This window comes from Pristiophorus japonicus, chromosome 13 (genome assembly GCF_044704955.1).
Source record: "Pristiophorus japonicus isolate sPriJap1 chromosome 13, sPriJap1.hap1, whole genome shotgun sequence".
In the NCBI taxonomy this organism is placed as follows: Eukaryota; Metazoa; Chordata; class Chondrichthyes; family Pristiophoridae; genus Pristiophorus; species Pristiophorus japonicus.
Genome location: NC_091989.1, coordinates 127,315,668 through 127,331,670, shown reverse-complemented (window position 1 = coordinate 127,331,670; position 16,003 = coordinate 127,315,668). Strand labels below are relative to the sequence as shown.

Below are 16,003 nucleotides of genomic sequence, written 5' to 3'. Positions count from 1 at the left end.
TCCTTGATGCCATACTCAATCAAATGCTGCCTTGATGTCAAGGGTAGTCTCTCTCACCTTACCTCTGGAATTCAGCTCTTTTGTCCATGTTTGGACCAAGGCTGTAATGAGGTCTGGAGCCAAGTGGTCATGGTGGAACCCAAACTGGGCATCAGTGAGCAGGTTATTGATGAGTAAGTGCCGCTTGATTGCACATTCGGTGACACCTTCCATCACTTTGCTGATGATTGAGAGTAGACTGATGGGGCTGTAATTGGCTGGATTGGGTTTGTCCTGCTTTTTGTGGATAGAACATACCTGGGCAGTTTTCCACATTGTCGGATAGATGCCAGTGTTGTAGCTGTACTGGAACAACTTGGCTAGAGGTGCAGCTAGTTCTGGAGCACAAGTCTCCAGCACAACAGCCGGGATGTTTTCGGGGCCCATCGCCTTTTCTGTATCCAGTGCGCTCAGCCATTTCTTGATATCACGTGGAGTGAATCGAATTGGCTGAAGACTGGCTTCTGTGATGGTGGGGACCTCAGGAGGAGGATGATATGGATCATCCACTTGGCACGTCTGGCTGAAGATGTTTGCAAACGCTACAGCCTTGACTTTTGCACTCAAATGCTGGGCTCCACCATCATTGAGGATAGGAATATGGAGTCTCCTCCTCTCATTAGCTGTTCAATGGTCAACCACCATTCATGACTGGATGTGGCAGGGCTGCAGAGCTTTGATCTGATCAGTTGATTGTGGGATCGCTTAGCCCTGTCTATGGCATGTTGCTTCCGCATTTTAGCATGCATATAGTCCTGTGTTGCAGCTTCCCCAGGTTGGCACCTCATTTTCAGGTACGCCTGGTGCTGCTGCTGGCATGCTCTTCTACACTCCTCATTGAACCAGGGTTGGTCCCCTGGCTTGATAGTAATGGTAGAGGGATATGCCGGGCCATGAGGTTATAGATTGTGGTGGACTACAATTCTGTTGCTGCTGATGACCCATAGTGCCTCATGGATGCCCAGTTTTGAGCTGCTAAATCTGTACTGAATCTATCCCATTTAGCACGGTGATAGTGTCATATAACATGATGGGGGGGGCGTCCTCCATGTGAAGGCGGGACTTTGTTTCCACAATGACTGTGCGGCGTTCACTGCTACCAATGCTGTCATGGTCAGATGCATCTGAGACAGGTAGATTTGTGAGGTCAAGTAGGTTTTTCCCTCATGTTGGTTCTCTCACCATCTGCTGCAGTCCTATGGCAGATATGTCCTTCAGGACTCGGCCAGCTCGGTCGGTACTGGTGCTACCGAGCCACTCTTCATGATAGACATTGAAGTCCCCCACCCAGAGTACATTCTGTGCCCTTGTTACGCTCAGTGCTTCTTCCAAATGGTGTTCAACATGGAGGAGTATTGATTCATCAGCTGAGGGAGGGCGGTAGGTGGTAATCAGCAGGAGGTTTCCTTGCCCATGAAGCCTTGAGTCTTTATGTGGTCCGGAGGCAGTGTTGAGGACTCCCAGGGCCATTGTGCCACTACCTCTGGTGGGTCTGTCCTGCCAGTGGGACAGGACATACCCAAGGATGGTGTTGGAGGAATCAGGGACATTGGCTGAAAGGTATGATTCTATGAGCATGACTATGTCAGGCTGTTGCTTGACTGGTTTGTGGGACAGCTCTCCCAATTTTGGCACAAGTCTCCAGATGGTGGTGAGAAGCACTTTGCCGAGGTCAATCCAGGTTTTATTATTATTGTTTTTTGTAGCTCTGAGTGGCTTGCTAGGCCATTTCAGAGGGCAATTAAGAGTCAACCACATTGCTGTGGATCTGGAGTCACATATAGGTCAGACTGGGTAAGGACAACAGATTTCCTTCCCTAAAAGGACATTAATGAACCAGATGGGATTTTTACGACATTAGTGATACTAGCTTTATATTCCAGATTTATTTAATTTACTGAATTTAAATTCCTCAGTTGCTGTGGTGGGATTTGAACTCATGCCTCTGGATCGTTAGTCTAGGATTACTACGTTACCGTTCCTGACTAATTTCTATAGAAAGAAAAAAGGACTTGCATTTATATAGGGCCTTTCACGACCACCGGACATCTGAAAGCGCTTTACAGCCAATGAAGTACTTTTGAAATGTAGTCACTGTTATAATGTAGGAAACACGGCAGCCGATAGGCGCACAGCAAGCTTCAACAAACAGCCAGATCATCTGTTTTTATTATGTTGTTTGAGGAATAAATGTTGGCCAGGACACCGGAGAGAACTCCCCTGCTCTTCTTTGAAATAGTGCCCTGGGATCTTTTACGTCCACCTAAGAGAGCAGACGGGACCTCGGTTTAACGTCTCATCCAAAAGACGGCATCTCAGACATTGCAGCACTCCCTCAGCACTGCACTGGATTGTCAGCCTAGAATTTTGTGCTCAAGTCCCTGGAGTGGGGCTTGAATCCAAAACCTACTGAGCCACAGCTGACAATGTTGGACGATATTAAATGGATATTAATTAGATGGATATTAATTAGGGCTATTTTGTGAGAAACATATTTGGAGCTGTAAACACACTCATCTGGCCCCAATGTATACCTTTACTTAAAATTAAATATTTGCCCCCTGTAGATCCTTCACTAAAAATAGGCTTAGGGGATTAAAGTTCATTATCAACCTGTTTGGGGGTGGTAACAGTTGAGAAACTTAGCAGCAGGTGCTAAAGTTGAGCCCCTCTCAAAAAATTCTGCTATTTAGCATGCATGTTGCAGCTTCACCAGGTTGGCACCTAATTTTCAGGTATGTCTGTTGCTGCTCCTGGCATGCTGTTGAACCAGGGTTGGTTATCTGGCTTGATAGTAATGGTAGAGTGAACGATATTCCAGGCCATGAGTTTGCCGATTGTGGTGGAATCCAATTCTGCTGCTTCTGATGGCCCACAGCACAGGACCAGTTTTGAGCTGCTAGGTCTGTTCTGAATCTATCCCATTTAGCATGGTGGTAGAATTATAGAATAATACAACACAGAAGGAGGCCATTCGGCCTATCAAGTTTGCGCTGGCTCTTCTGAGGAGCAATCCAGTTACTCCCATTCCCCTGCCATTTCCCCATATCCCTGCAATTGTTCTCCTTCAAGTATTTATTCAGTTTCCTTTGGAAAACTACTATTGAATCTGTATCCATCACCCTATCAGGCTGTGCATTCCAAATCCTAACCACTCGTTGTGTCAAAAAGTTTTCCCTCATGTCGCCTCTGGTTCTTTTGCCAATCACTGAGGAGCGGGGATGCCGTACCAACAGCTCGGCACGCAAACAGAGTGCCGGGCTGACCGATCCCAGCATGGACCTCGCATTCAAAGCGCCAAAACATCAGAGAATTTTTTTTTTAAACCAATGCACCTCCCCTTTAATTACTGCCCCATGAGCCTGCTGCCTGGTGCACGTCCCCTGAAGCTGTTTAGTGGGAGTCGTTAGCAGCGCCACGCCCAGGCGAAAAGTCCCAGGGCGCTAACAACCCGGATTTCTAGGCCTATGCCTGTATTTATAACGCCCAGGATCCCAAATGCTTTATTAACTGCTTTGTTAACCTGTCCTGTCACCTTCAAAGATTTGTGCACAAGCTTCCCCAGGTCTCTCGGTTCTTGCACACTCTTTAAAATTGTACCATTTAGTGTGTATGGTCTCTCCTCATTCTTCCTATCTAAATGTATCACCTCAACTTCTCTGCATTGAATCTCATCTGCCACGTGTCTGCCCATTCCACCAGCCTGTCTATGTTCTCTTTAAGTCCATTACTATCTTCCTCACTGTTTACTACACTTCCAAGTTTTGTGTCATCTGCAAATTTCAAAATTGTTCTCTGTATCCCCAAGTCCTAGTCATTAATCAAAAACAACAGTGGACAGGATTTTGGGCTAGAAATTCGATTTTGAAAGTTGAAAAAGTAGCACCAGGCGCTAATCATTCTCTCCTCCAGCGATATTCAGCGTTAGTGCTCCAAGAGGGAAGTGGAGAACTAAATCAAGTGCTAACCACTTCTCTTAGGGCACTAAAGTCTGAGAGCGGGTAGTGGCAGAGCGTGAACAATTTTGAGTGCATTGGTAATGGCATCAAAGGCTACTTCCCTCGCTTAAAAGGAAGGGCCAATGATGCTGCACAAGCTATTTGCCAGCAGTTCTGCATTGCAAGGTGACCTGCCATTACAGCCCCAAACATTCTCACAAAGTGGAGGGCTTGGACATCTTGTACCAGTGAAACATGAAAACCTTTGCGCAGGCACCAGATTGGAGCAAATAATAAAGGTTGTGCTAGCTGAAAACCATTCTCTTTAATTACCAAAACAAAAGCAAAATACTGCGGATGCTGGAATCTGAAATAAAAACAGAAAATGCTGGAAATCTCAGCAGGTCAGGCAGCGCCTGTGGAGAGAAAAACAGAGTTACCGTTTCAGGTCGCCAACCCGTCGTCAGAACTGGTGAGTGTTCAAAAAGAACACATTGTTAAGACGCACTGAAAGAGGGAGGGGAAGAAAGAACTAAAGGGAAGGTTTGTGATAGGGTGGAAGGCAGGAGAGATTAGAGAGACAAAAGGGATGATGGGCCGAATTGAAATGGTAATGCCAGGAGTTAGAAAACCATTATTCAAGATAGGGTGTGAATGGCAGAATAATGACCAGTTGCCATTGAAGACAAAAAATATATATAGGCTCGGGGAGTGGGGGGGGGGGGGGGGGGGTGGGCGGGGATGGAGGGGGGGAGGGAGCCAAAGATGAAATTGTTGAACTCAATGTTGAGTCCAGAAGACTGTAAAGTGCCTATACGAAAAATGAGGTGCTGTTCCTTGAGTTTGCGTTGAGCTTCGTTGGAACAGTGTTGAAGAAGTAATTACCGCTCCCCAAGCAGCCAGCCAAGTTCACAACACGTCCTATTGCTGCTGTTGTCGGCGCGAGGTGGTAGAACAGGGGGTGAGAGTCAATTTTACATCTGGGGCAATAGCGGGGTGCTCTGCACTTTTTAACGTCACAATCTCCGATGTGCTGGAGGCCCAGGCACTATGAGTTAGCGCCAGCAATAAACCAGCACTGAAGATCGCGGACGTTGCCGCATTCGCTGCGCCCGGTCGCTAACCCCTTAGCTCCCCATTAGCGCCCCTCCCCAGGTGCTAACGGGAGGCACTAACTTACTGAATTTCTAGCCCTTTGTCTCCATAAGAACTGTGCAGTAGTCATTCCAACCAATACTGTCATGGACAGATGCATCTACAACAGGCGAGGATGAGGTCAAGTAGGTTTTTTCATTGTACTGGTTCTCTTATCACCTGCTGAACTCCCAGTCTGGCAGCTATATACTTCAGGACTCAGACAGCTTGGTCAGTCGTGGTGCTACCGAGCCACTCTTGGTGATGGACAATGAAGTCCTCCACCCAGAGTACATTCTGTAACCTCAGTGCTTCTCCCAAGTGATGTCCAACATGGAGGAGTTGAGCGAGTGCAGCAGGTGATAATCAGCAGGACGATTCCTTGCCCACATTTGACCTGATGCCATGAAATTTCATGTGGTCTGGAGTTAATGTTGAGGCCACACAGGCTGCTCCCTTCAGACTGAATAGCACTGTGCTGCCACCTCTGGTAGGTCTGCCCTGTTGGTGGGACAGGGCAGGATGGTGATGAAGGAGTATTGGATGTTGGCTGATAGTCATACTCACAGAATCATACCTATGTCAGGCTGTTGCTTGACTAGTCTGTGGGACAGCTCTCCCAATTTTGGCGCAAGTCTCCAGATGAGGAGAACTTTGCATATTGACTGGGCTGGGTGTGCCTTTGTCAGGTCGAAATCCAATGTCTAGATTGATGTCAAGATTGCGCTCCAGAACCTGACAACTCTGAGTAAACAAAATGTTCATCTCCCCTTGAGATCCTTTTCCAATCTATGAGCTCTAGTTAAGGAAGTTATGATGAACCTTTATAAAACTCTGGTTCAGCGTCAACTAGAGTATTGTGTCTAATTCTGGGCAGTGCACTTTGGGAAGGATGTGAAGACCTTAGAGAGGGTGCAGAAAAGATTTACAAGAATGGTTCCAGGGATGAGGGCCTTCAGTTACGTGGATAGACTGGAGAAGCTGAGGTTGTTCTTGCTAGAGCAGGAATATTAAGAGGAGATTTGATAGAGGTGTTCAAAATCATGAGGGATCTAGACAGAGTAGATAGAGAGAAACTGTTCCCATTGGCACAAGGGTCAAGAACCAGAGGACACAGATTTAAGGTGATTAACAGAACCAAAGATGACATGAGGAAAAACTTTTTCACGCAGTGAGTGGTTAGGATCTGGAATGCACTGCCTGAAAGGTTGGTGGAGGCAGATTCAATTGTGGCTTTCAAAAGGGAATTGGAGAAGTACCTGAAGGAAAAGAAATTGCAGGGCTACAGGGAAAGGGTGAAGGAGTGGGACTAGCTGAAGTACTCTTGCAGAGAGCTGGCATGGGCTCAATGAGCCGAATGGCCTCCTTCTGTGCTGTAACCATTCTATGATTCTATATTATTGACCCACTCATCAGAGGAATTATTTTTTTCCTATATCAAAACTTCTCATCATCTTGAAAACCTCTATTACATCACCTTTTAACCTTTAACTGTTCCAAGGAGAACTTTTCCAACCTATCCTCATAACTGAGGTCCTTCATCCCTAGTAAAATTGAAGTCAATGGGAATCAGGGGGAAAACTCTCCACTGGCTGGGAGTCATACATAGCACAAAGGAAGATGGTTATGGTTGTTGGAGGTCAATCATCTCAGCCCCAGGACATCGCTGCAGGAGTTCCTCAGGGCAGTGTCCTAGGCCCAACCATCTTCCACTGCTTCATCAATGGCCCTCCCTCCATTATAAGGTCAGAAGTGGGGATGCTCGCTGATGACTGCACTGTGTTCAGTTCCATTCGCAACTCCTCAGATAATGAACCAGTCCGTGCCTGCATGCAGAAAAATTTGGACAACATTCAGGCTTGGGCTGAAGTAGCATTTGCGCCACACAAGTTCCAGGCAATGATTATAGCCAACAAGAGAGAGTCTAACCACCTCCCTTGACATTCAACAGAGTACCATCCTGGGGGGTCTCCATTGACCAGAAACATAACTGGACCAGCCACATAAATATTGTGGCTACAAGAGCAGGTCAGAGACTGGGTATTCTGCAGCGAGTGTTTCACCTCCTGACTGCCCAAAGCTTTTACACCACCTACAAGGCACAAGTCAAAAGTCTGATGAAATACTCTCCACTTGCCTGGATGATGAGTGCAGCTCCAACAACACTCAAGAAGCTCGATACTATCCAGGACAAAGCAGCCCGCTTGATTGGCACCCCATCCACCACCTTAAGCATTCACTCGCTCCACAACCGGCGTAGTGTGGCTACAGTATGTACCATCTACAAGATGCACTGCAACAACTCGCCAAGGCGTCTTCAATAGCACCTCCCAAACCCGCGACCTCTAGCACCTAGGACAAGAGCAGCAGACGCATGGGAATACACCATCCTGACTTGGAAATATATCGCCGTTCCTTCATCGTTGCTGGGTCACATACCAAAAATAATGGGGAACCGAAGGGCTAATAAGAGTGAGGAACTTTAAGTAATTAATATCAATAAAGAAAATGTACTTGAGAAGCTAATGGGACTAAAAACCAACAAATCCCCTGTACCTGACGACAAACATCCTAGGATTCGAAAAGAGGTGGCTGCAGAGATAATGCATGCATTGGTTGTGATCTTCCAAAATTTCCTAGATTCAGGAAAGGTCCCAGCGGATTGGAAGGTAGCAAATGTAACACTGCGATTCAAGAAAGGAGGGAGAGAGAAAACCGGGAACTACAGGCCAGTTAGCCTGACATCAGTTGTCGGGAAAATGCTGGAATCCATTAATCATCATCATAGGCAGTCCCTCGGAATTGAGGAAGACTTGCTTCCACTCCTGAAGTGAGTTCTTTGGTGGCTGAACAGTCCAATATGAGAGCCACAGACTTTGTCACATGTGAGACAGATAGTCATTGAGGGAAGGGGTGGGTGGGACTGGTTTGCCTCACGCTCTTTCCGCTGCCTACGCTTGATTTCTGCATGCTCTCGGCATTGAGACTCGAAGTGCTCAGCGCCCTCTCGGATGCACTTCCTCCACTTAGGGCGGTCTTGGGCCAGGGACTCCCAGCTGTTAGTGGGGATGTCGCACTTTATCAGAGAGGCTTTGAGGGTGTCCTTGTAGCGTTTCCGCTGCCCACCTTTGGCTTGGTTGCCGTGAAGGAGCTCCGAATAGAGCACTTGCTTTGGGAGTCAGATTGTGCTTTATGCAGGCTGCAAGTCTTTGTAGGAAATTCTCCAGACAAGCTCACCTCATTGCAGCAACCTCTCTCACCTTTGCCAGAGTGCTTCTGTCATTTCACCTTCAACTAGTATCTACTCCATTTACACTCTGTCACATCGGCCCTCAGAATCTGACCATGATGAACCCCCAACACCAGCATCACCAGGCACACCACCAGCACCAACAACGCCAACTATGTGGCTTGCCCAGCGGAGCTGATCGAGTATGGTCAATGCTTCAATGCTGGGGATGTTAGCCTGAATGAGGACGCTGATGTTGGTGCGCCTGTTCTCCCAGGGGATTTGTAGGATCTTGCGGACATCGTTAGTGATATTTCTCCAGCAACTTGAAGTGGTAACAGGGTACTTAGAAAATCATTATATGATTAGGCAGAGTCAACATGGTTTTATGAAAGGGAAATCATGTTTAATAAATTTATTAGAGTTTTTTGATGATGTAACTAGCAGGGCAAATAAAGGGGTACCAGTGGATGTAGTATATTTGGATTTCCAAAAGGCATTCAATAAGGCGTCAAATAAAAGATTGCTACATAAAATTTCACTGTCGGTACACTCTCTGTGGCTTGGCAGTGCAGCCGCCCTTAAAGTGGAGGTGGCGCAGCCGGCGATGCCATGTTTTTATTTTGTAGGCCAACTGCAAGGTCGGGCCGACAATTATGGCCGTGGATTCGGCCGGGCCGCCAACAGGCAGGCTGGCACCCACTCTTGGGGAGGGATGTAGTGACACTAATGACTGGGGTGGGTGACCCATTGCAAGAGCACTTTCGCTCCGCAGCCGACCGGAACACCGTCCCGAGCTCCAAAAAATGTCGAAGATGTGAATTTCTCCGGTATCTTCGCCCCATAGACTGAGGCAGAGAAAACCTTTCAAAAATGGTAGGTGCACCCCGTTTGGGGCGGGGCCCAATTTCAGCCCCATTGGGTTTGGGGTAATATATTATCATGGATAGAGGATTGGTTAACTGGATTGGATTGGAAAACAGAAAGTAGGGATAAAAGTGTCATCTAACGGTTGGTAGGTTTTAACTAGTAGGATGCCACAAGGATCAATGCTTGAGCCTCAGCCATTTACAATCTATGGGGGGAATTTTTTGGGGGGTCACTGGGCACGTTTGGTGGCGGGGTCAGGTGGGAAAGTGTTGTTTTTGACAAAGGATCAGGACCCCACTGTCAACCCGCTGCCACGCGTCTTTCCCAAATGTTGGGTCTGTCAGCGCTGAGCAGATCTGACACGCAACAGCAGGGGAGGCAATGTAGCCTATTATTGGCTTGTTTAGAAGTCCTCAACAGTGATATTTTACTCACCCTTTAACTTTATCAGGTCGGCATGGATTTCACGCTGCTCCTGGACAATGTCTGTTCATCTGAGGCGCAGGGTGAGTGGCCATTAAAGCAGATGATTGGTGACAGTGTTAAATCTTGTATAAAACCTCAACATTTTATTTTGCACACTTTCCAAACCCAGAAATTCTTTTGTTTCTCCCCTTGGAAGACAGATTGTGCTTTATGCAGGCTGCAAGTCTTTGTAGCAAACTCTCCAGCCAGGCTCACCTCATTGCAGCAAGTTCTCTCACCTTTGCCAGAGTGCTTCTGTCATCTCACCTTCAACTGGTATCTACTCCATCAGGATGGGAACCATTTAGACTCTGTCACATTGGCCCTCAGAATCTGACCACGATGAACCCCCAACACCAGCATCATCAGGCACACCACCAGCACCAACAACAACACCAATCTTTTCCGCAATCATCTGATGCTGCACAGGACAGAGGGCATCAGCACAGCACCCAACCACATTGCTGCCCGGGACGCCAGAGATGGCCTCACCATGGCCACATTTACTACACTTGACACTGTACACCCTGGTTGCCACATGATTGTCAGGTTGGCACCGCCCCACACCAACACCATAAAGCATCCCTACAATGCCCAAGCCATTCCTTTCACACTCATCACCATTGCGGGGGGTACCATTATGTCTCACCATTCACTGCAACTCACTAAGCCGCATCCAAAGGTGCACACAAATCTGTCCAAGAACGCGAAGTGTTGAAAATAAAAGTTTCAATGTTTGACAACACATTAACAGAAACTTTACATGAACATTGATTAAAAGACCCCAAGTGCCTACCCTTCTGTGTTGTTAGTTGGTATGATTGGACTAGGATGAGGATTGAGTGTGGGGGTGGCTAGTGGGATGGGGAAGTGATAACAAAGAGAGTGAGGGATTGGGTGGAGGTGCAAGGTAAGTTTGTGTGAGTAAGGATGGGCAGGAGTACGGTTGGGAAGACAGAGTGATGGGGATGTGATGAGTGGCACAGCAGGATGAGATGGAGTGTGGCTTTGTAGTAACATTTCGTGATCTACTGAGATAATTGAAAAGTTTGCGCCAATGCAGCCTGGTCCTCCTGCTTGTGTACTCCTGTGCAATGTGCAACAAGGCTGCGTTGGTCTCCTGGGGGGGGGGTCTCTTCTGCCCGTGCGAAGGGAAGAGAACATCCTTGTGCGCTCACAAGTGGTACTGCCCCAAAAGGAGTGGTATGGAATTTTCTCCGCTATGGGTTTAGAAAATTATGCCACTTTTTCCTGCGCCCCATGGGCGCTTTGAACGCGGGGTCCATGCCGCAATCAATCAGGCTGGTTCTCTGCCGGGCTGTTGGTGCAGCACCACCACTCCCCTGTGGTCCAGGCAGGACCCTTTTTTAGCTGCAGAGTATGCAAGTTGGGCCCTTCCCTTTAATTAAGGGAAGAGCCCCTCCTACGCGGCAGTGTTATGCGGCCCCGAGCGTAGCACTGCATCCCGCTCCTGGCGCGTCCGCCCCACTAGCACCCCAGAAAGGAAGTGGAGTGCTTCCTTGAGGCTTCCTTGTGCTCCCATGGGGCAGTAATGGAATTTTTCCCCCTATATGTTTATAAAATGTTTTAGGGTTCAATTTAATTTTGTCTGCTAACCTTTTCTCGTAAACTCTCTTTGCCTCCTGTATTAATTTTTTTAATTCCCTCCTGTACTTTCCATAATCTTCCTGGTTATTAACTGTTTCTTGGTCCTGACATTGTCATTAGCCTCCTTTTCCTGTTTTAGTTTAACTTTTATTTCTTTTGTCATCCAGGGCGCATTAGTTTTGGACGCTCTACCTTTTCCCTTCAAAGTAGTTCAAGTAGTTTGTACTTGATCTATCTCTTCCCTGAATGCACTCCATTGCTCTGTTACTGCTTTAACCTGCAATCACCTTTTCCAATCTACCTGTGCAAGTTCCTTTCTTAAATCATTGAAATTTGGGGGCCGAAATTCAACACATTTATTTGCCCACTGCCGCCGACATTGCTCTTGCAGTTCCGCCCAGTGCCACTTTCGAGGTGGCCTGGAGTGGACGGGAGGGGAGAGCCGCCGGGAATTGCTCGCTGACGTCAGCGGATGGCTGAGTGGCGCAACTGAGCTTCCGCCCGCTGAGCTCCCGTATTGATGCGGCTGGGAGTTGACGCCAGAACAGGGGTGGACCGCAACGAGGAGGCTGGTCTGTCCCCGACGGTAAGTATGAAGAACCTGAAAAAAAGGTTAGTAAACATTTTTTTTCCCACAGCAACTTACCTGAATGCGGTCTCCTTAAGGTCTTCCAATCATTTTTTAATTTTTTTACTGATGATTTTTTTTTTCAGCTGTTCGACCCTCCATGGGCCCGACTCTATCCTCGGTAGCACTTAGGTGGCAAGTGCCTCTGCCGCCGAGAAAGAGACCTCCCGCCCGCTGCTGCCCAGATTGGCGGCGTACGTCGTCCATTTGCCACCTGCCGACCTTCGAGGGACCTCGGCCATGAATATCCCGCTCAAAGTACCATCCGGTACCTCGGCGACACGTTGGGCGGCACTCGGGTGGGTGGAGGCTTTGATCAAAATTGGTCCCATACTCTTTCACAGGTTAGCATTTTTACCTTTGATATTTCTGGTCTCTTTCCATGATTATTTTAAACCAAATATGGACTGGAAAAAGATGGCAATACTGCAAAATAGCATCTGGTACCCAGCAAACTTTCCTCAGCAGTCAACATGGGGGTACTGCAGCAACATTGCAGCACAGAGCAGAATGTTTCAGGAATTGAGCTTGCTTGTAAATGTTCCAGTGAGTCACCATTGTCATTAACTCATATTATTGTTCAAAGGATTCAATTTTTCTGGGGAAAAGACAAACAGTAGACTGTCTAAGTTTTCTAACTAATATTCCAAACTGTCTATTAAAGGTTTCCAATAAACAGTTAATGATCAACCTTTTATATTGTGTATGCAATTGGACCATAGAATTATATTTTTAATGGATCATGCACTGGACCATCCAATGTGTGGCATAATGTTAATTCAAGTGGTACAGGATGCCTTGACAAATCCCTAAAATCCAATTCATACCAGCGCTTCATTTTCCAAACAACTATAGCAACCACAAATACAGGAACCCACAGGTGGGGAAAATACACTTCTGTTACCCCTGTCATGTTTATACTCCTGCAGCAGTAAACTAAAGTTGCCTATTTCCCAGCAGCCCTTTTCAAAGATCACTGCATATCTTAACTCCATGGAAACCAGCACCACACTGACCGTGATTAACCTGAAGCAGCTCCACTGGAAGGCCATTACAGCACCACCATCTGTCACTGGAACTGGAAGAGTTGCTTCCCTGAAATTAATCTATGCAAAGCAACAACAACTGTAACATTTTCAAACAGAATTGTAAAAATGGTGTACTGTACCACACTTTAGTCCAGTAAATATTGTACAAATAGACTGCGAGTTAGACTATATAACTGCAAGATAAATGGATGAATAGAAATGGTTCATTTTAGTCCTTCAGTTAACTAACATTTGATTAATTATAGTCTGGCTTTTGAGCAAAAGTTCTTTTAACAAAGGGCTTCAGATGCTGACTGACCAGTTGTGTATTTCTAACATTTCTGTTTTTATTTTAGATTTCCAGCATTTGCAGTTTTTCCGTATCTGTGCATGTGACTAAAACCTGTAACCTTCAGTGTAGTTAGACTGAAAAAACTAGCTGTTACAATAGTTGTATGTCTTTCTACTGTGAATGTGGCCTGGCAGTTACACATTAGCCCTGAATTCGTGGCCCCGATGGGCGCGTACGAGGTGCGCATGCGTCTAAACCTGGAACTTGCGATCGGCCAAGAATCCTTTTGACAGATCGCACGCATCTGGAAGTAAAGGGCCTCCGCTGGCGGAGAGTTGAGCTATTTGCCCAACTTCTGCCCAGCGAACGCCCTTGAAATTCTTATGACTGATAAAAGCAGGTGTAAGGCCTGCGTTTATCAGCTTAAGACTTTTAAAGGACAGAAAAATATCTATTTTTCAATAATTTAAACATTTTAAATCCTGTAAATAAGGTAACTTTATTTTTAAAATATGTACATTTATTTTTCAAAAATTTACATTTTTGATTTAAATAATTAATTTAAAATCCATTTTGATTAATTTTAAATATGTGAGTTTAAAAATGTATATATTTTAAGTGTTTGTGTGGTTTGGGGGGGTATTCCCATTCATACTTATGGTGATTCCGATACTTATGGAATACCCCAACTTGGATTTGTTGGGCCGGCCCACATGATCCCAGGGATGCGTACGGATCACCTAAGTCCCTGGGATGCGTGGGCCTCTACACAGGCCTTCGTGTAGAGGCCCGGGACAAGGAGTCACCGAACCTACTGTATCACTAGCTAGATTCGAAGAAATTTTTCGGATCAGAGGCATCCGCCCGCGGGAAGCCTCCGACCGCAATTTCTGGGGCAATGTCACTAAGCATTTTAAGCCCCATCGTGTAGAGCTGCTTCTTCTTATGTGGACCTTTTAAATAAAAGCACAATGTTACAATATTGTTGATAATATTTTATGAGGCAACTGGATTTATACAACTCCCTCATAACCTTGTTTTTTGTAAGCTATGAGGTCCAATTCCCTAATGAAATGCTTTTGGTATATATTGTACTATAGTGGAGCGGCGAGCGGCGGCCAGGAGCAGTGTGATGGCCCCGACCTGCGAAGGAACATCAGCGGCAGGTTGGGGCCATAAAAGGAGCGACGAGCAGCCCCTTGAGCAGCACCGTGGCATACCACTGCAAGGTACAGCGCGAGCTGGTGCAGGAGGGCGACTGCAGCGAAGAGGGCGACTGGATTGGACGTCATCGAGGTCCAGGTCGGTGATTGGAGCGTGGGCAGGTACAGCAGGAGAGGTGAGGTTGGGGCGCAGGAGCGGCGAGTGATCATGGAGCGACGTGATCGGGGCCCAGGAGAGGCAAGGGCCCAGGGGCAGCATGTGCCAGCCCACACTGCGATGTGTGTGCGCACTTGGACCGTGCAGCAGGGCTGGTCTCCCGTCGTCTTGGTTAACCCTTGCCACTGGACCAAGACCTAGCTCTGTCAAGCTCGTGTGGTGGCTGGGATGCAATGGCCACCACATGTTAAAAAAATCCATGCACAGGCATCTTCCACCCTTCAATATGTAGTTTGGGATCTGGAATATTGGGTCCTTCATTGAAATACATAGAAATATAGAAACATAGAAAGTAGGTGCAGGAGTAGGTGAACCTACCTACTCATCCCTGCGAACTCATCCCTTTTTGGCGTGGAAGCAAATCATCCCCGATATGAGGAATCGCCTATGATGATGATGACTATAATGTGGTATCCTCTGTACCTTGGCTCATAAAGAAACTTATCCACATTAACTGGGTTTTACATCTTATACTGTAATTGTAAAGCATCACATGTCGGCCTTTTGGCTAAGATCAAGTGTAGTATCTGTTCTTATCAGTTTAATATCCCCTATGGGGACCAAATATTAAATTGTTTTTTGGAACAGGGAGATGGAACAGGGGCTTGCTCCGTCCACTCCACGCACCGACCTGGTATTGCAGTGTTTCCAGGAACGGTGCAGCTTCCCCTCTCGGCCTTTTGGCTAAGATCAAGTGTAAATAGCGCAAAGTGATCTTTGGCGCTGGAGTTGATCTGACAAGAATGAACAAAAAAAAAAATCACATGTAAATCTAAATAACATTTATAACTACTTCATGAAATTATTTAGTCCATGTTGTGGTTAATTCTAAAATGTTATTGCAATCATAAGATTATTCATATTTTGTATTTTAGCATAATTAATACTTTAAAATTCTAAAGATTATTAACTAAATACATAACGTAACTTTAAAAGTTGTTCATGAAAGGTATTTTATTTTAATTAGATAATTTGTCTTAGCTTTTATTAAACATGATCTTAATTATATGAGATAAAATTATAAACTGATGAAATTTTGTCAATATTATGCTAACTTAAAGTCCATTTTATTTTCCTTGTTTGGTCCAGTACTAGACATATTTTCACTTTGACACCTCCAAGATGCCATTCCATTTCCCTGCAAAAGTCAGGAAACTACCTACTAACTTTAAATCTGAAATTGAAAATCCATGCTAATTTCACATTTAATCGACATTGGCAACATGTAATCTACTGCAAAGAAATTCAAAAATTGGATGCTGTTTAAAAAAAAAATCAATGTAAACTACAAGAATAATTTCAGTAAATACTTAATATTGTACTTTCATTCATATGCTCCAAATTGTTATGAATGATAACATTTAGAAACGTGCTGTTTTTACCAGTTTCTTA

At 45.9% G+C, this 16,003-nt stretch overlaps 1 pseudogene; it reads left to right on the top strand.

Moving 5' to 3' along the window:
• The first annotated feature begins 15,099 nt into the window (after positions 1 to 15,099).
• Positions 15,100 to 15,279, top strand: LOC139279227 (U2 spliceosomal RNA; annotated as a pseudogene).
• Positions 15,280 to 16,003: the final 724 nt, after the last annotated feature.